Genomic DNA, 25,018 nt, shown 5'->3' on the forward strand with positions numbered 1-25,018 from the left:
GTACTGGGAACGGGCCATTCCAGTTACAGAGAAGGAAAGGCACAGCGGCATTTCCAGTTTCCGTTGGAATAGTCTAGAAAGAAGAAGAGACGAGCCTCCTTCAGGGAACTTGGGTCTCTTTCTCCACAGCCTTCATTACTTTCCACAGGAAACACACTGATGTGTTATCACAGGGGCATGGACATTTAAAAGTTTCACACTGTGAAATAACTTTAGACTTATGAGGAGGTCTTACTGCATCCTAGCTTCTCCTGCACACCGGACACATCCACAGGAGAATCACTGAATCTGTGGAAGGCTCTAGAGTTCTAGCTGCTGTTTATCTTGTTTAAGGTCCATTCATCCGTCCACACTATGCTTAACTGTCCCTCTCTCCCCTCCCATCTGTCCAGTTCCTCAAGTTTTAATTACAGTTTTGAAAAGTAGTGACCCACTGTTTTGTGAGATGTCCTTAAGTTTATTTGTATTTTCTGGTTGTTAGACTCCGGGTGTGTGCTTCTTGGCCCATCCTACTGTAGTCACCTGGTGTTGCTAAGTTAATTGCAGATGATCTAACTGAGAAAAATGTCAGAGAATCCTGTTAATCCTCTTCCCATCTCGGCATCCATTTCTGGTGTAGGGAGAATCTCATGTGCACTGTGTAAAGCCATTCCCCTGTCAATAAAAAAGTCTATGGTCAATAAGCTGAGACAGGAAATAGGAGGTGGGAGTTCTGGGATATAGAGAGAGGAATTCTGGGAAATTATCAGGCATGAGAGATTCACCTGGAATGCTAATGGAGACAGATATGTAAACCGGTGGAGAGGTAACTAACCACATGGGAGAACTTAGTCTAGAATAAACTGGATTACTGAGATATGAGCTAGTCAGTTAATGCTAACTTAGCATTTTGGCTTAGGCATTGCATTCATGAAATATTAAGTCTCAGATTTGTTATTTCAGGGAACAAAGTGACTGGGTAGAAACAAACCAGTTACATCTGGTTCTTGGTTGTTTCGACTCTTCATTCATGAAGTGGCTCTCTGACCACTTCAGAGAGGCACTGATCTCTCCCTTCTCCTGTAATAGCTGTAGTAGAGACTACAATTTCTAGAACATCTCTTTTTAGTTATAGAAAACCCTGAGATTGAGCTGATGAAAGGCTGTCTAGATAGACATCTCAATTACCACATCTTGTTCTAAATGCTGTTACAGTCCTTGTCGTGGGGGCAGAAGAGTTTCTGTTCATTAGAGTAAAGCCCCTTTCTTCCCCCTGAAGCCACCTCAGTCATGAACACAAAACTGACTAGAGAAGATCCCTTAGTATCCATCTAAGCCACAGGTCAAGAATAATGGAGCCATTCATAGACACTCTGAGGCCTGCTTGTCATAGTAGCTTATTGGGACATCCTAGATACTTAAAAGTTAAGGCACCGCAACTGGAAGATGCACATTCCCTTCTCATGCATTACTTGCTCAAGTTGCAGAGACAGGGCAGACATTTCATGCCATCGCTTGTCATGTGCTTTACAAGGTGGGGACTCGTGATAAACTGTCAAGTAGCTCTGATTCAGACGGGCATGTGTTGACAAGGGCATAGTGTTGCTATGCTGCTTCAATGCAAAGTAGATGCTATCCATCAACCATGCTACCCCTCTGCCATGCTTGGACAAACAGACAAACAAACTAACAACTGTAAAACCTCTTTGTCTCTAAGATGTCAGCAGCCATGACTGCCTATTGGAACTCATTCAAAGTCAAATTCCAGTATACCATTCCGGAGCTTCTAGATCATGCACTTACTTTGTGGAAGATCAAGCTTCCTACTGGGTAGAGATCATTTTAGCAGTTTTTTGTAAGAAAGCATCTTCTAGATTTTTCCCTCTTCAGATTTAGACAGGCATGCCTGAACTGGGGGGAGAGAGCATTTTGTGGAGAGTTTGCTGGGTGAGCAAAAAGACTGAGTTCAACTCCCAGGACCCATGTTAAAAAGCCGGGTCTAGCGGGTGTGTAATAATCCCGGAGCTAGGGAGGCAGAGACAGAAGGATGCCTGGGACTCCCTGACCAGCCAGCCCAGCCTGCTTCACAAGTTCCCAGCCAATGAGAGACTCTACCTCAAAAAACAAGATGGACGGCATTATGATTTGTAGCAGCTGAGGCTGTGATCTCTCCCGACACGCCCATACTGTGCACTCCCGGCTCTCAAGGAAATGTGTCTCTCCTTATTTTTCTCCAGTTCTGACGTCTCAGAAGCTTGCGCTTACCATTCCTTGTGGCTGGCTCTTTTCTTCAGGCAGTTGTCCCCTCAGAACCTGCCACACTGCTGTGACATTACAGATGCCATTGTTACACTGAGGAGCTTGCTGGGATTACAAACACTGAGAGCAAAGACAGCAAATGTAGAGGCCCCCCCGCCCCCCCACCCCCCACAGAATTTACTGAGGGGCAGTAATGTCATCTTGCCACAGGCTACTGAATTGGGGTGAGGAATGGTAATGGGGAGGAAATGAAGATTGATGCAGGGCAATGGGAACCAGGAATCAGACTCCAGGTCTCAAATGATAGGCTGAAACAAGTCACATGGCCACACCTAGTTTCCAAGAGCTGAGTTCAAGCATGCCCAGAAAGCAAGCATGGGAAGAGTAACAGTTGCTATGGAGTCTAGGAAACATTTGTGAATGAATACAGCCCTGGTGGGTTAGATCAAACTCTGGAAAGAGCTTCAAAGACCACACTTTTCTCTTTCCCTTCATCTTGACCAAAGCCAGACGGGGCTATGGTGATTGCAGCAGAGTGTGTTCTTAGGTATCTATCTATCTATCTATCTATCTATCTATCTATCTATCTATCTATGGTGGAGCATACCAACAAGCCCAGCACTGGAGGGATGCAGAAGGATCAGAAGTTCAAGGTAATCAACTACATATAGGAGTTTGAGTCCAGCTTGGGCTACAAGAGACCCTGTTTCAAAACAAACAAAACAATGTGCTAGCTAGTTGTCCCTAGCTTGACACAAACTAGAGTCACTTTGTAGAGGGGAAAACTCAATTGAGGAACTGCCTCCATCAGATTAGCCTGTCGGCAGGCCTGTGGGCCAGTGGGTCTGTAAGATATAAGAGAAGAAGCTGAACATGAGCCAGTAAGTACAACTCCTCCATGGTTCCTTCCGTGACTTCCCTCAATGATGGATGGTGGGCCATGCAACAGATAAGCCAGATAAATAATTTCTTTCTCACTTTGGTTTTGGTCACAGTGGTTTTTATAGAGGAAGAAAGCAAGCTGGGACAGAAATTGGTACTAGAGAGTAGGCTATTTCTGTGACAGATCTGACAGTGTTGTTTTCTGGGAGGATTGTGGAAGTTTTTGGAACTCTTGGCGTGCTTGGAGCTTAATGAGCTGTTAAGGGAAGATAAAAATGTTGAGAGAGATGGAGAAGATGGAAGCCTGGCTGGTGAAGTTTCAGAGGGAAGCAAAGGCTCCATTAGGGCCATTGGCGTAATACAAATTGAATTAAGAATCTATAGAAGTGAAGCTTAGGACATTCACTGCTGGCCAGCAGGGGTTGAGGAATCAGCTGAGATTAATAACCCAGCATCATCGAGGGGAAGTCTTCTGGGCAGACTTTCCTCGGGGTCAGCACACAGAAGCTGTGATTCAGGGGTGGATGGGGGCCAAGGCTGCAACTCAAGCTGGCAGCGAGCTTGGGCGTGAGTGTCTCCCGTGGGAGAACTGTAAGTCTGCATTTGCTTCTCTCTTCTCTCTACTGTGGACTGTGGAGGTGATACAGCCCATTGCTTCAAATGCCTGCTGCTGGGACTGCCCCACAACACAGAACTAGCTTACTGATTGGCTGGACTGGCTTCCCAGCAAATCCCTAGGGTCATCCTGTTTCTATCCACCAGCGCTGGGTGATAGGTGCATAACACCATGCCTGGCTTCTAATAGCAGTACTGAGCTGAAAAGCAAGTACTTTACCCCTGAAATCTTCCCCCACACATAGTTAGAAAAAAAAAATCAGTGCTTAACTCTTGGTTTTAACACCGTGAAAACATTGTATTATTTTCCAAGTGTGGGTGGTAGAGAGAGTTTCCGTTTAGAGTCAAGTTGACTGGCTGTTGTTTCTCATCTCCATTCTCACGTTGGGCAGTCTGTCTTGTCTGAGATGTGGCTATCTTCTCTGTACCTCTATTTTCTAATCTGTAAATCAGGAACAGAATATACCTTAGCTTCTGTTCTGGGAACGGGAGGAAAGATGTCCACAGGGCTGGTCATTGGGTGTTTAGTAAACACTGCATCAAGTAGATCCCCAGATGAGGATGGAGGTATGGGGAGGAAGGACTACCCTTGGTCTTGCTTTCTGAACTGTCTCTGTGTAGTTGAGATGGTAGTAGGGTTCTCAGTGTGTAAGTAGCAACTAATCTTTACTGTCTCTTTGACTGGATTAGAATTACCTGTGGATGTGTCTGTATGTGTTTCCAGACAGTGTGTCCAGGATACATAGCTCAGTGACTAGGAGTGCTTGCTGTTCTTCTAAAGGACTCAACTTCAGTTCCTAGCACCCATATTGGGAACAACCACCTGTCACTACAGCTCCAAAGGGGATCTGACATCTTCTTCGGGCACCTGCAGTCACACACATATCCTGCACATAAACACATAACTTCAAATGAAGAAGTGGACAGTGAGCCGAACACTGGAATTCGTCACGTTGTTTCCTGACTGTAGATGCGGTTTGACCCGCTACCTCATGCTCTTGCACCTCATGCTTTCCTTACCTTGATGAACTTCATCATCTCAAACTGTGAGCCAAAGCAGACCCTTGAGCAACAGGAAAGTAATCACTGTAATGTGGATGTACACACAGCTTCTGCCATAGAACAAGCCATAGCATTCTCTTGCATTTTATATTCTTCTGTTTGTTTGTTTGTTTGTTTGAGACAGGGTTTCTCTGTGTGTAGCCATAACTGTTGTGGAAGCTGGCCTTGAACTCACAGAGACATGCCTACCTCTGGCTCCCAAGTGCTGGGATTAAAGGTGTGTGACATCACTGCCCAGCGGTTTCCAGTTTTTTGTCTGTTTGTTTGTTTGTTTGTTTGTTAAGTCTCATGCCTATGTTTAACTACTTTTCACAGGTTGGTGAATCCTTTGCATGCTGTCAGGTGGAAGGAATGCAAGAAAGTTTACAATCCCAGTGCCACACTGATGTCCCAATTCCAAATTTAAGCAAGAAAGTCAGGAAATACACACAGCTGAGAAAAATCTCGGTTATCTAGGTGGTAACTGATTCAGAAAATAAAATCTCTGAGCAATGCAGTGAACAATCAAGCCGATGTTGCAGAAAAAGGAGATCTGTGAAAAGACAGCGAGGGGAAATGGATTAATGAAGTGAATGTTTTGAGGGAGTTGTCCCAGTGGGCACAGCACTCACTGGCCAAGCCTGAGGACTCCGTTTAGATGACTTCACACCCATGTCAAGACTGGGAGTGATGCTGTGCACCTGTAACCCCAGTGCTGCGGAGGTGGAGACAAGCAGATCACAGGGACTCAGCAGCTTCCCCGTGTGGCTTAATCAATATTGTGCTCCGTGTTCAGGGAATGGCTCTGTGATGGCTATTCTTGGTTGTCAACTTAACTATTTCTGGAATTAACTAAAAATTAACAAATGAATAGGCACGCCTGTCAGGAATTTGTTTTAACTAAATCATTTGACTCTATGAAGGAATTTTTTTAAAAAAATCTTTAAGGTAGGAAAATCTACTTTTAATCTGGCCCACACCTCTGCTGCAGCCTATAGAAAGGACACAGAAGAAGGGAACTCTGCCTGCTTATTCTCTCACTGGTGAGTCCATTCCTTCACTGGCAGTAGAGCCTAGATCTTTGGGATTCTGGTGCATACTGAATGCCAGCTGAGATGCCAAGCTCTATGGACAGAAAAGCTACTGGATTCTTGGACCTTCAGCTCATAGGCAGCTATTGTTTGATTAGTTAGACCACAGTCTGTAAGCCAGTCTAATAAGTCTCTATCTATCTATCTATCTATCTATCTATCTATCTATCTATCTATCATCTATCATCTATCTATCATCTCTCTACCTATCATCTCTCTATATATCTATTCATCCATCTAATCTGTCTATCCATCTAATCTGTCTATCTATCTATCTGTCTTAGTCAGGGTTTCTATTCCTGCACAAACATCATGACCAAGAAGCAAGTTGGGGAGGAAAGGGTTTATTCAGCTTACACTTCCACATTGCCGTTCATCACTGAAGGAAGTCAGGACTGGAACTCAAGTAGGTCAGGAAGCAGGAGCTGATGCAGAGGCCATGGAGGGATGTTACTTACTGGCTTGCTTCCCCTGGCTTGCTCAGCTTGCTTTCTTATAGAACTCAAGACTACCAGCCCAGAGATGGCACCACCCACAAGGGGACCTCCCCCTTGATCACTAATTGAGAAAAAGCCTTACAGCTGGATCTCATGGAGGCATTTCTCCAACTGAAGCTCCTTTCTCTGTGATAACTCCAGCCTGTGTCAAGTTGACACAAAACTAGCCAATACACTATCTATCTACCTACCATCTATCTATTTATCCTCTATCTATTGATTATTGATGCATATATATATATATAGAGATTAACTCTAGAAGTTTTGTAACTCTAGAGAACTCTAATACAGACCCCATATCCAAGGAGGAAAAAAAGGTGGAGAGTATTGCTTAAGACATTGCTACATTAACCTGTTTTCTATACACCCATATATATGCATTGGGAACACACACACACACACACACACACACACATATATACATAAAGGAAAAATAAAGCTTTTAATGCTTAAATCAGAGTGAGACTGAGAGGTGAGCAGGCTTTGGTGGTTTGTTTAAGACAGTTTCCTGTATAGCCCAGGGTGGTCTGAAACTTTGCCTCAGCCTCCCAAGAGTTTTGGAATCCCAGGTGTGAGCCACCACACCTACCCAGCCCCAACACACTCTCAGAGCAAGTAAAGGCCTGGCAGCTCAGCCTTAAGCACACTGATGTGTCTGGAAGTGTCTTACTGTGCAGAGGAGGCAGGCGCTGTTCTTCCCAGCATCCTTCCTCTACTTCAGGGAGCAGTGGCCAGCAGAGGCTTCCCGGGGGGGGGGGGGGGGGGACGGGACACCAGACTGCCCAGGTGATCAGCACTGAGGTTTCACTCAGCGTTATCTTATCTGCTCCAGATAAGGGAGAGAGATTAAGCAACTTGCCCAGAAGGCACCACTTGGCTAGTCAGCAATAAGACTTGGCTTATGTCCAATTTAAAGGGTGTGGTCCTCTGGCTGCTTCCATCCCCAAGTCCATGAATTCTTGCTGGCAGCTTCAAGGTGGTGGAGAGTAAAAGAAGTATTCAGCTTCAAGGTGGTGGAGAGTAAAAGAAGTATTCACCAACAGAGGACTCAGCTCAGGACTCCTGTTATTGAGAGCTATCTGCTCATTGACACACTATCTGTGTTCACCTACTAATGTGGTATCTTTATTAAATAACTATGAGTATTTGTGGGGTAAACCAGTTAGAAACAGAAATAAAAACTGTCTACCCAATGATAGATTGTGTGTTATCACAGTAGTGTGATAACATCAATCTCAGTTCCAATCTCTGAGGATCACTTTCTGGTTAAACTCCAGTTTCTCAAAGTGTGGCTGCTCTTTTTCATGGTAGCTGTGGGGAACCTAGATAAGAGACTGGAAAAGAGAGTGTTAGGGTCTGGGGGACAGCTCAGAGGGTGACATCACTTTCTGTGTGAGTTATGAGAGCCTGAGTTTGACTCTCTAGCATCTATATAAAAGCCGGGGCGTTGGCTTGCATGCATGCAATTCCAGAAATGGAGCTGCAGAGACAGGCAGATCCTGGAAGCTCACTGGCTGGTTAGCTGACCTAGCCTACCCAGTTTAGAGAGCCTAGCCTTCAGGTTCAGAGAAAATGGTCTTGTCACAAGGGAACAAGGTAATAGATACAACGATAGCCCATGTTCTCTACTGGCCTCTCCATACACTCAAATGACACTCACACACATAACATATGTAAAACACACACACACACACACACACACACAAGAGAGAGAGAGAGAGAGAGAAAGAGAGAGAGAGAGATCTTTGTTGCTCTCCACCTTACTTTTTTTTGCTAAGCCTAGCTGGCCATTGAAGCTCCAAGCTGCTCCTGTGTCTGTGTCGCCTCAGCTATTGTTACAGGGACACGTGGCTATCCCTGGTTTTTGTGGGGGTGCTGGGGACCAAGCTCAGGCCCTCATACTTGCACAAGTGCTCTTACAAACTGGATCTTCTCCTGTCACCACGAGGGAGATTTTATTTTAGCTTATGTATTGGCATTTGGGTCTGTGTTGGGGCTGGCATGGTGGAGGCACAAAGTAGAGAGGCTCTGCTCATTTCCTGGCTAGGTGATAGAAAATGGAAGGAAGAGATCAGAGTCCCATTCCTGATGTGAGGATCTCCCACTGGGATCTAATTGCTAAAGTTCTACTGCCTTCCAATCATATGATAGACTTGACTTAGTCCTTTAACACCTTAGCCTTTGGAGAGCAGCCTAGACCTAAACTATAGCAATCATCATTATTGTCACCATCATCACCATTACTGCTATCATTATATCATCATTCCCCATCACCATCATCACCATGACTACCATTACCACGACTACCATCACCATGACCACTGTCACCATCATCATTATCAATACCATCCCTACCACCACCACCACTAGCACCACCAACACTACCATCACCATCACCACCACCAATACTGCTGTCATTATTGTCATTATACCATCATTCTCCATGACTACCATTATCACCATGACTACTATCCCTACCACCACCTTCACCATCACCACTATCTCCACAATCACTATCCTCTACCATCACTATCATGACCCCTAGAACGAGCACCATACTCACTGCTGCCACCACCACCTCCATCATCACTATTATGACCACAATAACCACAACCAACCTTCTTCCTCCATCATTGTCATATCTGTGGCCATTACCATCAATCACCTGGCACTCTCTAGACCTGGAAGTTTTTGGATTCTATGTCTCAGAGTAGCTTCATTTGTTCATGGCGTTCTCAATAGTTTCAGGACTGTACAAGGAGCCTGCCAGGTCCACAGTCCCCTGTAATCATTTTATTTAGTCAAAATAGCTTAGTCTTGAAAAGAAGATTTTATACCTGAAAATCAGGGCTGGAGAGATGACTCAGCAGTTAAGAGCATGGACTGCTCTTTTAGAGGACCCAAGTTCACTTCCCAGCTCACAGCCTTCTGTAACTCTAGGCCCAGGATAGCTAATGCCCTCTTCTGGCTTCCATGGCTACCAGGCACAAAAGTGGTGCATGGACATACATGCAGACAAACACCCATACACATAAATAAGTAAAATGGGAAAAAAAATGAAACCAAATGGCTAAGCTGACAATTTACTCAGACAGATGATATAGATTATATAAAATATTTACTTCTAAGAAAACTCATTTTTTCTTTTGTTAATCTTGGAGCTAAAACTCAAGGACTGAAGCTTTTGTAGAGTTGCTTTGTCCCTTTAAATAACTGACTCAATGATTTAAACATACTATTATGTCAACAGGTTAAACAGTGGAAAATTCAGTTAGCCGATGACTTGCTGAAGTCCTTCTGAGCTCAGTGTGTGGCTGGCCTAAAGAGCCTCATAGTCTGAGGAGATCCAAAGGGGCAGGGTACCTGAATCGAGACTCCATCAGTAGACATCTATTTGATGCCCTGTAGATTGTCCCAAACACTAAAATAAAATTCCTTAAGATTATGAGCTCACAGCTAAGAGGCCGAGGCAGCCTTCTTAAAACATGAACCCTATGACTGTAGCCTCAATACAGAATTCAGGGACCAGAGAAGGCGACTCAGTCTGGATATGAGTGGTATGTGGGATGTTAAGAAAACTTCCCAGTTCTGGGCTCTGATATCCTCCACCTGTGTATGTTTCTCTGTGACAGCAGAGACTCATTGTCAACTGCTAATAAGGTTGACGACACACTTTGCTTCTCCTGCTCTTAGAGACACAGACATCCTCATTCAAACAAAGGCTTTCCATGCAAGGTTAGGAAGCAGAGCTGGACCCTGGTGTTTGTCTTGGCGAAAGTCCTCATGTGGACGGTAAGGGCATGAAAGATGGAGTTTTTGGAGACACAGTTTCCAATGCTACAATCTAAGTGAGTTAAATATAAACTCAGACTTCTATCCCACAGTCATTTCAGCAGGGCAGACCTTCCCTCCCCCCACCCCCAACCCCCCACTCCCATCCTCAAACAGAAAGGTACATGTTCCTTCGGCATAGCTGCCTGGCTTTTCTCACTCAACCACAAAGGCCTGTGACAAAGCACAGAGGTGATAGCACAGTCTTGGGGGAGACGCCATTGATCGAAGGAATACTAGAGCAGTGTTCTCAGGATTAGTTAAAATATACACAGCAGACGCACAGTTATGTCATTTAGACTGCCTTCGTTAGGTGGCTTCATTTGAGAAAGCATATAGAGAAACGGCTTCTCCCAGGTTCCATTTGTGGACAGAAAAGCAAGTGAATACACCCATGACATAGTACATCTGAATCCACATGGAAGCAGCATTGGTACCCAGGGACATTCCCAGCAGTGACCAGGAAAATCACATGGCAAGAATGGAAATAGCAGGCTGGGGAAATGGCTTGGCCATTAAGAGCATTTGCTGCTCTTGCAGAGGACCCAGTTCAGTTCCCAGCACCCAAGTCAAGCTGCTTTCAGCCGTCTCTAACTCCAGTTCCTGGGAATACGACATCCTCTTCTAGTTTCCATGGGAACTGCAAGCATATGGCATACAGAGACACAGAGACACACACTTAAAGAAACCCTTTTTTTAAAAAAAAAAAATGGAAATAGAGCTTGTTCATAGTGTGTACAATTACTTATAAAATAGCAAGGCCCATGGAAATGCCACATGTAAATTTTAGTGATGATGTCACAGTAGACAAAATAAGATTGTATTTATTAAAATGGATAGGGACTAGAGAGATGGCTCAGCAGTTAAGAGCACTGGATACTCCTGCAGAGGACCTCGGTTTGATTTTCATCACTCCCATGGGGACTTACACCTATTTGTAACTCTAGTTCCATGGGATTCAACACTCTCTTCTTGTTTCTGTGGGCACCAGGCATGCATATAGCACACATACATACAATCACACACACACACACACACACACACACACTATAATATAAAAGTTTAAAAATATTTTAAAAACTTGGTCGTATGGGTGGTAAAGTTTGACTGCATCAGGTTACTCCCACTGGCCTTAGTGATAGTGAACACTGCAGGCAGAGCTTACAAAACACACAAGTCAAGATTTCCCCTGCTTACTGTCCAGAAATGTCACAGTAATGGAATCCCAAGAGCATGTTCTGCCTCACATACAGCACACACCCACACATGTGCCCTCACACGCACAGATGAGCACGCACGCCCATACCACACGCTGCCTGGCCCTTTCTAACAGCAGATTCTTGGGGATGAGGTCAGAGGCAGACAGCATACATAGCTGGTTAAACCACATTGGATTTGTGACTTCTAAACATGAAAATCTGAACCAGAAATTACAAAGAAAAGAAATTAGATGAAAAAAATAAACAAACACATGACTTCTTTTTTTTCTTTTCTTTTCTTTTCTCTTCTTTTCTTTCCTTTCCTTTCCTTTCCTTTCCTTTCCTTTCCTTTCCTTTCCTTTCCTTTCCTTTCCTTTCCTTTCCTTCCCTTCCCTTCCCTTTCCTTTACTTTCCTTTTCTTTTCCTTTTTCTTTTAAATTTTATTTCCTCACCTCTGGCCTCCTAAAGCTGAGAATCTCTCTTCCAAAATATCCTAAAGCTGACCTTACATCTGAGTGAGTGTGGCCCTGTGGGTGGGCTCTAAGAAGGTTTCACTTGCCCATGGTTTCAAGCCATTCAATCAAACATTAGAGGCCTTGTAAGTGGACACCCTGAAAATTAAGTCAGGCTACACCCAGGTCTGCAACCAGATCTCACTGTGCGGTGTCCCCCTTGACCATCTTCCGAAAGGAGCTTGAATTTGCCCCTCAGATCTGACTGGTGCCCACCCAACTTTATGGGTTTTTTTTTTTCCTTCACTAAACAATTGCAAGCTGTTTATAACAAATTCCTCTTGCTCAGTGTTTGCATGAAACCATAAGAACAAACACTACAAAGGCTCTCTGCAGACGTGTTTCCCATTACCAAGTGATTTAGGGCCCCACAAAGGATGAAAAATATGCAAAGCAGCCCCCTCACTGTTCTTGGGTGAAAAAATACTATTATGAGGTCTTTTATACTGTCGTGAAGTGTAAGGACTGTGCCCAAAGAGAGACATTGCTCCCAGGTGAGGTGTTTGTGTCCCAAGTAAAGAGTTTGTGCCACCACTGGTCACTTCCCTAGCTTTCCCTGCCTGCCTACCACTCAAGCTTTCTTCTGTCTCAATTCAGTAAATGTTATGTCCTTAACCACATGATGACCTGGGTCTACCTCAGAGATTTGATGGCTCACAGAAGCCAGGATGTCTCAGGGACAAAATGGGTTTGTTAAAATTAATTAATTAGTTAATTAATACATGTTGGGAAATACATGAACATGGAGACCAGGGGCTCCTCAGCATTGTCCACATTGTCTTATTGAGCCAGGGTCTCTTAATTGCAAAAAACTTGCCAAATGGGCTAGGCTGGCTGGACAGTGAGCCCCAGAAATCTTCATCCCACCTCCCCAGAGCTGGGATTAGCAGTTTACACGGGTACTAGAGATCAAAATTATGTCCTCATGCTTGGAAGGACTACTTTACTGACTGAACTATCGAACTAGCTCTCTATTGAAAAAGACCACTTCTAGAGAGCCTCCAGTGAGTTCCTAGGCTGATGAGTCTGAAGTTGTTCCTGTGTAACGAAGTCAGAGAAATAATATGGGGTTCCTTCCACCCAAGCTGGAGAATCCTGAGAATGTATGGTTGCCCTTGCTGACAATCAAGATGAGACTCAAACCCAGTGCCTTGAGGTTGTATTGCTGTGAAGAGACACCATGACCATGGCAACTCATATAAAGTATAAAATTTAATTGGGGCTGGCTTATAGTTTCAGAGGTTCAGTCCATTATGGTCGTGGTAGGAAGCATGGCAACATGTAGGCACACATGGTCCTGGAGGAGCTGAGAGTTCTATATCTTGATCCCAAGCAGTCAGGAGGAGGGTCTCTTCCCTACTGGACAAAGCCTGAGTGTCTGAGGAGACCTCAAAAGCCTGCCTACACAGCAACACACTTCCTTCAACAAGGCCATGCCTCCTAATAGTGCCACTTCCTGTGGTCCAAGCATATTCAAACCACCACACCCAAATAAGGCCACCTGTCCCCTAGTAGCAATCCCAAAATTGTGCCAGCATCTCTACAGGTCCCATGCTGGAAACTGATCCTGAGTTCCCTGTGCTCTTAACCTCTGATCCAACTCTCCAGCTCAGTTTTAAAAAACCAAAATCAAAACAATCAAACAAACAAACAAAAAAAAAAAAAACCCAAAAAACCATGGATGTTGGGAATTAAACTTGGGTCTCTAGCTGGGCATGGTGGCACACACCTATAAGCTCAGTACTGAGGAGGCAGAGGCAGGTAGATCTCTGGAGTCTCAGGTCAGCCTGGTCTAGAGCTATGTAGAAAGACCCTATCTTAAACAGACAATCAAAAACAAACAAACAAACAAAAAACCAAAAACAAAAACACACAAATAAATTAACAACAACAAAAACACAAAACACCAACCCCAAAAACCTCATATCTGAATGGCCAACCTCTGTACCCGGATTCTAATTTTAAATTATGTGTTTTAAAAGAGGACTTTTTTTTTTTTAAGGCAGGGTTTCTCTGTGTAGCCCTGGCTGTCCTGGAACTCACTCTGTAGACCAGGCTGGCCTCTACCTCCCAAGTGCTGGGATTAAAGGTGTGCACCCTATAGATCAGGCTGTCCTGAAACTCAATGTGTAGTCTAGGCTGTCTATAAACCTACAACAATCCTCCTGCCTCAGTTTCTCAAGTGCTAAAATTACAGGCCCAAACCACCATGCTTCTAGTATTGGTTCTTAGTGACACAAGTATCTGTGTTATGGGCCAGGTAACATATGTTTGGATGCTGTTTTAAACAATTAAGTCATCAGCTGATGAAAAAGAGATAAGACCTGGTTATTGTGAAATGATTTAAAAAAGTGACAGAGCAAAGAAAGTCGTACGTTAAGACAGTTTTCAGATACATCACTGTCAACTTCAGAGAAGCAGGCTACAGCCAAATGGGGGCCCCTGCTGTGGACGGCGGTGCTGTCTATTCATGCTTCCAGCTTCTAGACTGGTAAAAGCTAGAGGTTCGCTAAGCTAATACAGTCCAAAAGAATTCTCCTGATTGTCACAGGGATGTTAAACCAGACACAGAGATAATCGAGGAATGGCTATTAAGGGGCTAAAGAAAGCCAAAGGTGACATAATTAGCTCTGGGCCCACAGCACCACAACTTTCTCACAGTCACTGAAGCTCCAATGAATTAACCACTTTTGTAGACTCTTCAGTGCAGGTGAGCCTTTCTGGGAACATCACTCGCAGAATGTTGCTAGCGTGTATTCATAGCCAGCCTTGAGCTTTGTGACTTTTTTTCATGAACACCAACAGTTCATGTTACTCTCATGTCAACTGGCTTCACAGTGGTTTTTACTGAATGGGATATGGAAAGTCTACCTCATCTCCCGCTTTCATATAAGCTTGCACACAAGGCTAACATGGTGAATGTCACCCTGAAACACAAAGAGCTGCATTGATGCGCAAATATCAAGGATGCTGTGGTACTCTCTGGTTTCAGTTTCACAGCACTGGTCATATGTGAGAGCTGAAATAACACCAAATACCTAAGGGGAGGAACAAGGGTGGAGGGGCTGCTGCTGACGCAAAGCTGGGCCCTGAACACGCAACTCAAGCAAAGCTCTTCCTCCAAGTGTTTTCCATTATGAGAGGAAAATGAGTTGTTTTGATAATTTTTGAGTCTCTTTTGTTTTAGGAACACTGAATTTTTGTTTTGTTTTGTTTAAATGTAAGAGACAGTGATGCAGATAGCTATTTTCCTTGCAATTATCTGCAACAAAACCCAGAGTTTCTTTTTTGTTTTTGTTGGGTGTAATTTATCATTTCTTAAGCTGTGTCAAAATGATGGCTGGGAGACACGTGGTAGAAAAGTCTCCTACAGTAAGTGAAAGAGTAATTGAACCTGTCGTCGTTTGGGTATGCGGGTGTTGTAGACGGCCACTGCTGGATCACCAGCAATATAAACAGTAGGTTTATCACAAAATAAATAAATGTAATCTACGGTCTTCCATCTAACTGTATCGAAAAATATTTGGAGTACGTGGCCACATGTTCAGTCAATTTGGTCTCAATAATGTTATTGGCGTGACAAGGCCATTGAATATTGCCAAAGTCAACAAGATAGGCCAGGAGGGACTGGGCAGTTTACACAAGGGTGGTGAGATGCTTGTCACACGCTTCAACTTCATCTAGATGCAGTTTGGGTTTAGGACATCTATATTTAGGATTCCCTGGATCCATACTTGGTAAGGCTTTGGTCATGCTTAGTAACAATGACAGAACATATGTGAATATTTGATCCTGAAAAGGTCAAAGTGGGCTGACGGGATTGCTCAGTGGGTAGGTCTCCTGCCACCAAGCCTGGTGACCTATATTCAATCCTGGTTCCCATATGATGGAAAAAGAGAACCAACTTCAACAAGCTGTTCTCTAACCTCCATATGTGCATGCACTTTGCACACATATGCACACCCCCATATACATGACAAATAAATTAAAATGAAATAAGAAATTTTAAAGGTCAACTATTAACAAAATGCAAGACAGAGAGAATTACCATACAAGCAGACACATGTACACTTGCACACACATACATATACATACACACATATACACATACACACACATATACATACACACATAAACATACATACATATACATACAAACACACGCGCACACACAGACAGACACACATAGACACATACACACACATATACATGCACATATACACACATATACACATACATAGACACACATATACACACTCACACTCATAGTTTTATTAATTCTTACATTTGTTAGACTCACAGTGGTTAAGTTCCAGAACAGAGAGTCCATGGTTACAGTGCAAACAAATGACATGTAGACCTCCTTCCTAGTCTGTCATCTGTCAGAGGAAGGATTGGCTGCACAACACTCCCTTTCCTCAAAGCAACTATGGTCAGTTTCCTTTAGACACTTTCAGAAGCATAATGTGATGCGCGCGCAGTTCTCGTTCCCTGAGTGGTGCAATGATCTTTCTGCCTCTCGTGTCTTAGCACACATAAGCCCAGTTCATTCTTTTTATCCTGCAGCATTTGAGATTTTCTTGACATTATACCCTCATTCTCCTATCACTGGACATTTTGGTTGCTTCAATGGTTACATTTGATGCAACAGCTGATACCCCTGAACACAGCTTGCTTCTGAGGTGCACAAATGTATATAGAATGAAATTATTGGGTGGAAAGGTTTATTAATCTGTAATCTTTGAAGTTTTTGTCAAACTGTCCTCCCATGTGGCTTACCAGTCTCCCTAGGAATGCATGCAAATGGCTCCCCACGACTCCCCAGCACAGAACGTTGTCTAACGTTTGAATGGTTTCTTTGATTCCGATATTAATGGTAAGCCAGAGTCACACGATTTTAACAGCTTCTTTTGCTTTGGGGGCCTAGAACAGACCAAACAACCATCTATTCATCCATGCAACAAATGGGCATTGAGTCCATAGTGATTCATTCAGGAACACCTTCTATGTGCCAGGCACAGTGCCAGGCTGGGTTTGCAGTAGGGAGACAATGGTCACAGATTTTATTGACAATGGGAGAGAGAGAGGGAGAGAGAAATAATGACATACATGGGCTCCAGAGGAAAAAGCCCAGGATGTGTGAGTGTCTAGCAGAAGAGTGTTCTGGCCTGGGAGCCACAGAAGTGTCCTTGAAAAATGCTGCCTGGCCTAGAGTATGGCAGAAATCATGGAGACTGACATGTGAACACTTGCATAGAATCTTCCAGAAGATGGAGGAAGAACATGTCACCTTCAAGGTTGCTAAAGGCAGCCAGGGTACAGAAGGAAAAATAAGCAGAGGATATAGAGAAATACAGTGCAAGGCATTATGGGACATGTTCCCCAGTCTCACGGGACTTGTGGGAAGGAATGGAGAATTGCTTGTTCTGAGCACTTAGCTAAAAAGAAAGCACAGGCGGACCCCACAGCTAAAGCATGTTGCGTAGTTGTGTGCCTGGTTGGTTGGCTTCCTGCATCTGTTTTCTGCTGCTACATTTCTTAACTCACTGTCCTTCACTGTGCTGGGTTGTTGGGAATTTCCTCCCTTAGCATTCCTTCTGAAGGGAAGACCAGAGCTCTGCTCAGGGGTTCCAGCCCCAGGTCTCTCTCTATTTTTTCATTTGTGTAAGGAGTACAGGGCAAGACAGACAGGTCATCAGCCTGTCCAGCTGTGTGTCACTTCAGGATAGTTGCTGAGAGACCATGCTTAGTGTGTGTAGAATGAGAAGTCAGGAAGCTAGCCTTAGACATTATTACAGAGCAGCGGTGGGATGATGCTCACTTTGACCGTGAATATAACACACTTTCAAACTTATAAAGTGGCATACATCTTTAATACCAGCACTTGTGAGGCAGAGGCAGGCAGATCTCTGTGAAATGGGCCAGCCTGTCCTATGTAGCAAGTTCTACCATGTACCAGGGCTACATAATGAGCCCCTGTCAAAACAAGTTATTAATGACTTCCACACAAACACATGATTATGCTCCTGCCAAAGCTATACATAATTTGTTAATGGATGAGAGAGGAAGAGGTTAGGACTCACTCAAAAGAGGAATTGTAGAGCAGAAGCCATTTAGTCACCCAAACAAAGGAATATTGGTGTTAACTTATTATGAGATGCAAGTACATCCCATTTTCCCCAGTACACTGTGGTCTTTGAGACAACTTGTAGTCATTTAAAGAAAGGCAAACAGTGTGTGTGTGTGTGTGTGTGTGTGTGTGTGTGTGTGTGTGAAATCAATATTTCTCAAACAAGAATTTACCTTGCTATTGGGTTTTGCCCATTCCACAGCACTGCCTAGATAAAAGCTCCCATCATTCCTCCTTCCCTTGTGTGTGTGTGGAGGCGGCAGCATGAGTGTACATGTGCTCCTCCTGCGGTGCCCCTGTTCACATGATGAGGTCAGAAATTAGCTTACAGGAGTCCTTTCTTTCCATCACACAGATCATCAGGCCTGGCTGTGAATACTTCACCCACTAAGCCACCTCGCCAGCCTAACGCCACTTTATAAATAGTATGCACCCTGCATTCTTTCTAGAGAACTTCAGAACTCTGCCACCATGTGATCATCCCAGAATGATGTTTAGGGCCCAGCATTCTATCAGGACTGAAGAGCCCTGCTCAGAGCTGGAGGGCGGAACCCGGAACAAGGCAAACTGCAGCCTGTAATTAGGCATTCCCACAGCCCCAATTAGAGACATCACTACTCTTTGAACCACCTTTTATTATCTTTATTTCCACCACAAGCCCTCTGACTGTAAGTTCCAGTCACAGAAAGTAAAGCCTTCCTCACATGGCCTGTAAGTTCTAGAATAGAATAGCATGAGTGTACTGTCAGCTACTGGCTTGCTTTCTTGCTAGTGACTTTCTTACAAGACCAAGGGCTAGAGAGGTGGCTCTGCTGTTAAAAGTGCTTGCTGCCCTTTCATAGGGCTGGCTTTCCAGTCTCAGCCTCACCCCCCCAACACACACACACACACACACACACTGGTAGGTTCTCAACTGCCTGCAACTTTAGCTCCAGGGGATTTTTTTCTGGCCTTTGCAGGTACTTGCACACACACACACACACACACACACACACACACACACACACACACACAAATGTAAAAGTAAGGGTATAAAATGAAGTAAATCTGGAACTATGGAAGAAAGCAGAATCTAATGACAATATCTGCAAGAGGTTCAAAGCCAAAGGGAAAGATGGGAAGAAAGCCAGGTGGTCCCTGGTGTGTTTGGATCACATGTTAAGTGTTTGGTCACAACTCTGGAGCACTGTTTGGAGGCAGCACAACATTCAGAAGGCAGAGCCTAGTGGGAGGAAATCAACTCCCTGGGGATGTGCCCCTGAAGGAGATGTAGGGACCCTAGCCCTTTTTTCTCTCTCCTTTACTTCCTGGCCAACAAGAAGTGAGAGAACCTTCTACTGCACGATGAACTGTGCCACCATAGGCCAAGCGGCAGACTCAGTGGATTTGAAATATTACCAGACTCTGATACATGGTTGTGAGTGGTGCCAGAGAAGCAAGAGCCTAAAAATGAAAATGGAACATGTAGATAAGTCACCGGCATTCCTGGTGCAGTTGAGTGAGGCAGAGTTTGCAGGGAATGTTGCCTGGGTACCCTGGTGCTCTTGCCTTGGGAAGGTAGAAAAGTTGGTATTAGTTTGTGGGTTCTTGGCTCTCTGAAACTACCACCTTTGCGAGTTCACAGTGCCCTGGTATAGGGGTGGAGTAGTCTACTATCAATGACATTTGCCCTACTCTCCTAAGTGTGTCCATGTTAGAATTAGCTGTAAGAGCTGGGTATTGGCATGACTGTAGCCTTCCATGATCTGAAAGGCAGGTGCTTTGTGCCTGGGGGTGGGGGTGGGGTTGGGGTGGGGTAGGGGCGTTTGTTTTGTTTGTCTGTTTCTGTGAGAGGACTGCTGTGTTCTGTCCAGTTCACATAAGCTCACATTTGAGATGGAGTGTCAGGGAAGATGGGGGTCTCTACTCAGTAGCTAAGGGTACCCTAAACTTCCAATCATTCTGTCTCTACCTCTTAGGTGCTGGGATCCTAGATATGCGCCACCATGCCCAGTTTGTGTAGCACTGGGAATTGAATTTAGGACCTTATGCATGCTAGACAAGCACCTTTCCAAGGGAGTTAGATTTCCAGCCCTCTGTTTGGCTCTCTATTTTCAAGCCCCAGCTTCCAAACCATGCAAAATTCTCATCTCATTCTCTCTCTTTTCTCTTAATTTTCCTCTTCTTTTATTCCTTATCTCCACCCCTTATTGTATTAATCCATAACACTTAATTATTATATTAATTGATTTTGTATTAATTTTTATTATACTTTATTAATTTTTATTAGTTTTTATTAGATTTTGTATTACTCTTTTGCATTAATTTATAGAGTACAGAATGGCAGCTGAATCACTGGCTATGATCAAGGTTGGTAAGAGTGAGAGGCAACTCCAGCTTCAGCAGATACTTTCAAAGAGCAACAGAGTGCCAAGAAACGACATTTGGAGGTTGAGACAGGAGGATGAAGAGTATGAGGCTAACTGGGCTATATAGCAACATCTTATCTCACCATTATCACTACCACCTCAGCAGCAACAACAACAAGAAGAACAAAACCCAACCAACCAAGCAAACAACAGAAAACCAAAACCAAAACACTATCGCATCTCTAAAGCAACAGCCTGAGAACGAAGAACCAGAGGATGTGGACACTTCTCTGAGGACAATGGCTGAAGTGAAATGCTTCCCAGAGCTGAGGATCTACATGTGTGTGTGAGGGTGTGTGCCTCTGTGTAAGTGTGTGTGCAGATGCACCATGAGACCAACTTGAGAGATCCACAAAGCACCTTAATTTCACAAACTCCAAGAAGTCCTACAACAAGGGCAATGCTTATAGAATTCTTTCCCTTGTAGAGTACCATCTGAGCTTTTCTATTTCCTCACAAAACTCAAACCACAGTATAAATTGGAACACTGATTTTCCTCTAAAGAAACAACTTAAAACAACAGTCTTCATACCAAGGGATCATCCAAGAGGTGGACTATGAAGGGCAACTTGACAGTATGACTAATAGGTCATCTTGGATGTGTCTCTGAGAGATGCCAAGTAAGCTGTGTGTGGAATAGCTCCATTCGGGAATGTTGTCTTTGAATCCTAACAGCATCTCCAGAGAAAGATGAGTACTACGAGTCTAATCTCCCAAGCACTTGGGACCTGTATGGATTCAACTGACCAAAGGATGGGGAGTTGTTGGTTGGTTTAGTGTGGGGATCAGACTTTGTTGTCCCTCTATGGAGTTTGGTGCTGTTTTGCTTTCCCACTAGGGGTCACTAGAGAGAGACAGGAGACAGGTTCAGAATATATTGCATAATCCTAGAAGTGTTGGCCACGTCTTTGGACAACATGCCAGGCAGAGCTTATAAAACACCACACACACACACACACACACACACACACACACACAGAGAGAGAGAGAGAGAGAGAGAGAGAGAGAGAGAGAAAGAGAGAGAGAGAGATAAAGAGAGAGAGAGAGAGATAAAGAGAGAGAGAGAGATAAAGAGAGAGAGAGAGAGATAAAGAGAGAGAGAGAGAGAGAGAGAGAGTGTCAGAGGTATCTGTGCTGACTATGACCCAGTGGATTGGAATAGGCCTGAGAGTCTGTCTACATCTCCCAGGTGCTGTCAACACCGTTGTGTCAGGGATTCGAGGGTAAAGTGCTAGAGGATCAGCTCTCTTTAAAGAGTTTAAGATCTCAAGATAGAGAATTGCCAAAGTCCAGCTCTCTTGCAGCAGCCCAGATTGGCTCCTCTATTTTCCCTTCTCATCTCCCCCCTCCCTCTTCTCCTCCCCCCCCTCCCTCTTCTTCTTCCCCCTCCCTTTTCTCCTCCCCCCCTCCCTCTTCTCCTCCCCCCTCCTCCCTCTTCTCCTCTCCCTCCTCCCTCTTCTCCTCCCCCCTCCTCCCTCTTCTCCTCCCCCTCCTCCCCCCTCCTCCCTCTTCTCCTCCCCCCCTCCTCCCTCTTCTCCCTACTCCTTTGCTCCCTTTGCTCAATTCTTCTCAAATTTCTCCTTTTTTTTCCTATCAGTTGGACCTCACATTTTTTAAAGCTTAAATTTAATTGTAAGAATTTCATTACACAAATACTATATTTACATCATTCCCTTCCTTTCCTCTGCATTCTGGCTCTTCCTGTGCCCCCTATTCCCTCTCAAATTCATGATGTCGTCTTTCTGTTATTATTACTCCCTTGTGTATATATAAATGTATAAATAAATAAGTGTGTAAATAACTTGCGGAGTCCTTTTACAGTTGCACATGTGTACCTGTATTTAGGACCGACTCCTTGGGATTGGATGACCTCCAATCAGGGAGCTCAGTCCGGAGAAGACTTTTCTTTAGCAGCTTCTCATCTATGGGCGGGGCCCTGTGAGATTCTGAAAATTTGCTTCAGAATTGGGTGCATTGGTCTAGCAACGCACCCTAAATGTTATCTCACTTAGCATGTCCTATACCAGAGGAGTTAATAGCTATGCAATAGTCCTGTGTTAGATAGTTTTAGGTCAACTGGACACAAGCCAAAGTCATCTGAGAGGAAGAAACATCAATTAAGAAAATGCCTCCATAAGATCAGGCTGTAGGCAAGCCTGTGGGGCATTTCTTAATTAGTGATTAATGGGGGAGAGCCTAGCCCATTGTGGGTGGGGCCACCCTTGGGTTGGTGTCTTTGGTGCTATAAGAAAGCAGACTGAGCAAGCTACTATGAACAAGCCAGTAAGCAGCACCCCTCCATGACCTCCGTCTGCGTCTGCCTCCAGGTTCTTGGCCTATTTGAGTTCCTGTCCTGACTTCCTTTGATGATGATGAGTGATGCAGGAGTATAGACTGAATAAACCCTTTCCCCCCACGTTTCATTGGTCATGGTGGTCCATCACAGCAATAGTAACCCTGACTAAGACAAGTCCACATCAGACACTAGATTAGTGCCCTGTTGTTGGGTGTTCTGGTCATTCTGAGTCCTTGGCCTTCAACCCGCACAGAAACCAAGCCGTGTGAGAACTGTGTATGCATCCATTCACCGCACTTCCAACTATTTGGCTTGGGAAAGCTCCAAAGGGGAGAGCTGCTGGGTTAAAGATTTTGAAAACTTCCAATAGAGAATTGTGAGGGGAATCTACATCAGGATTTTCCAACAGGAAATGCTGTGTGGGCCCCACTAGGACATCAGTATCATCTCTGGTAACAGGTTGTCAGGCAGAGGATGACCCAGGAAAACTGTTTAATGTCTGTGCCCATTATGTATGGTCTCCTACACCATGCTATTTTTCTGGACAAGAGCCAGCATGCCTTGAAAACTTGACGTGGTCAATATTTAATAAATATTGTGATCATTTTTATTATTGTTATCATATATGTTCAGTAATAAACCCAGTATCCTTAAATACCAATGATCCAAAGCCCTGACATCTGTGTTTTTCCTAGGGCCCCTGATAAAGTCAGGGTGTCACTTTCAGGATAATAAGGTTCTTATCCAGGTGTGAATGGAGAGGAAAACTCCACTTCCTTGTTCATTTGGACTGTGTGTGAATGGTGGATGGACCTGTTTATTTATTAGTCAGAGTTCTCTAGAGTAACAGAACTTGTACTTTCTCTCTCTCTCTCTCTCTCTCTCTCTCTCTCTCTCTCTCTCTCTCTCTCTCTCTCTCTCTCTTAGAGAGATAGGAAATAATCCAACAATGGCTGCCTATGAATAGAAGGTCCAAGGATGCAATAATTACTCAGTCCACGAGGCTGGCTGTCTCCACTGGTCTTCAGTATGTGCTGTGATCCTGAAAAAGCAGGCTCTAATGCCAGTGAAGAAATGGACTGTCTAGCAAGGCAAGAGCAAGCAAGCAAAGAACAAAAGCTTTCCTCTCCCATGTCCTTATACATGCTTCCAGCAGAAGATGTGTCCCAGATTAGAGCTAAGTCCTCCCACCTCAAAGGTCCAAATTAGAAGTGGATCTTTCCATTTTATATTAAGCAAAATTCCCTCACTCTGTGCCCCATTTTTGGGGGTTTTAGTTAATTCCAGATGCAGTCAAGTTGACAACCAAGAATAGCCATCACAATGTGTTTGGGAGGAAAATAGATCTAATAGTGATGAGGCCCAAGGAGTGGAGTTAGGAGGAGAGGCAGGCTGGGAGGGTACTCTTCCTGCCTCTGCCCAGCCGTAGGCACTGCTTAAGTGCCCTTCTCTCAGACCTAGTGGCAACTTCTCAGAACACATGGGACAAATAGTATGCTCTTGGGAGCATCGAGGTTCTCACGAAGCACATCCTAGCACAGGAAAGAAGTAAGAACAAGAAAGAGAGAGAGTGTGTCTCCAGGGTCAGTACTGCACTGGATCCTCAGCACTGTGTGACCAGGCTAAGAGGCCAGAGACGTTGTCCCATCATTTGCCTTTCCATCTGTTTCCACACTGGCACCAACATGGACTGATTCCAGGGAAGGGGTGAGGCTGGCCTGGGGACAGGTGGGTAGAGAACATTCCTGCCTGCTGGGCTGCAGCAGCACCTCTTATGGAGGCCAGTAGTGGCATACCAGGCAGGAGGGCAGGAAGCCAAGGACAGCAGAGCCCACATGGGTCAAACTTCAAAGTTCCAGAGTACAAAAAGGGCCATAGCTCAGCTTGGACCCTCGAAATTTTTCAGAAAGAAGTTTAAAATGGGGCTGGAGAGATGGCTCAGGGGTTAGAGCAAGTGCTGCTTTTCCAGACTACCAGAGTTCAGTTCTCAAGCATCCAGTTCAGGTGGCTCACAACCCCTGTAAGTCCAACTCCAGGGCATTTGATTCCCTCTTCTGGCCTCTGCAGGCACCTGTACTCATATGTATCAGTGGACACATGCACACGCACACACACAAATGTTAAAACAAGTCTTATTTTTACTAAACATTTTTCTTATTTATTTATTTATTTATTTATTTGTTTATTTATTGAACATGCATGTTCTATCTGCATATGTACCTACATGCCAGAAGAGGGCATCAGATCCTTTTACAGATGGTTGTCAACCACTGTGTGG

The 25,018-nt window shown here is 44.4% G+C and overlaps 1 long non-coding RNA gene across 1 annotated transcript in view; it reads right to left on the bottom strand.

The window, feature by feature from the left end:
- Window positions 1–437: 437 nt before the first annotated feature.
- 1700024I08Rik (RIKEN cDNA 1700024I08 gene) overlaps window positions 438–25,018 on the bottom strand; it is a 58,543-nt gene continuing 33,962 nt past the window's right edge. Inside the window, exon 5 of the long non-coding RNA NR_126476.1 lies at window positions 438–654. This is a non-coding gene — a long non-coding RNA (RIKEN cDNA 1700024I08 gene). The remainder of the gene's footprint in view (window positions 655–25,018) is intronic.

Source organism: Mus musculus, chromosome 13, assembly GCF_000001635.26.
Source record: "Mus musculus strain C57BL/6J chromosome 13, GRCm38.p6 C57BL/6J".
NCBI classification, from domain to species: Eukaryota; Metazoa; Chordata; class Mammalia; order Rodentia; family Muridae; genus Mus; species Mus musculus.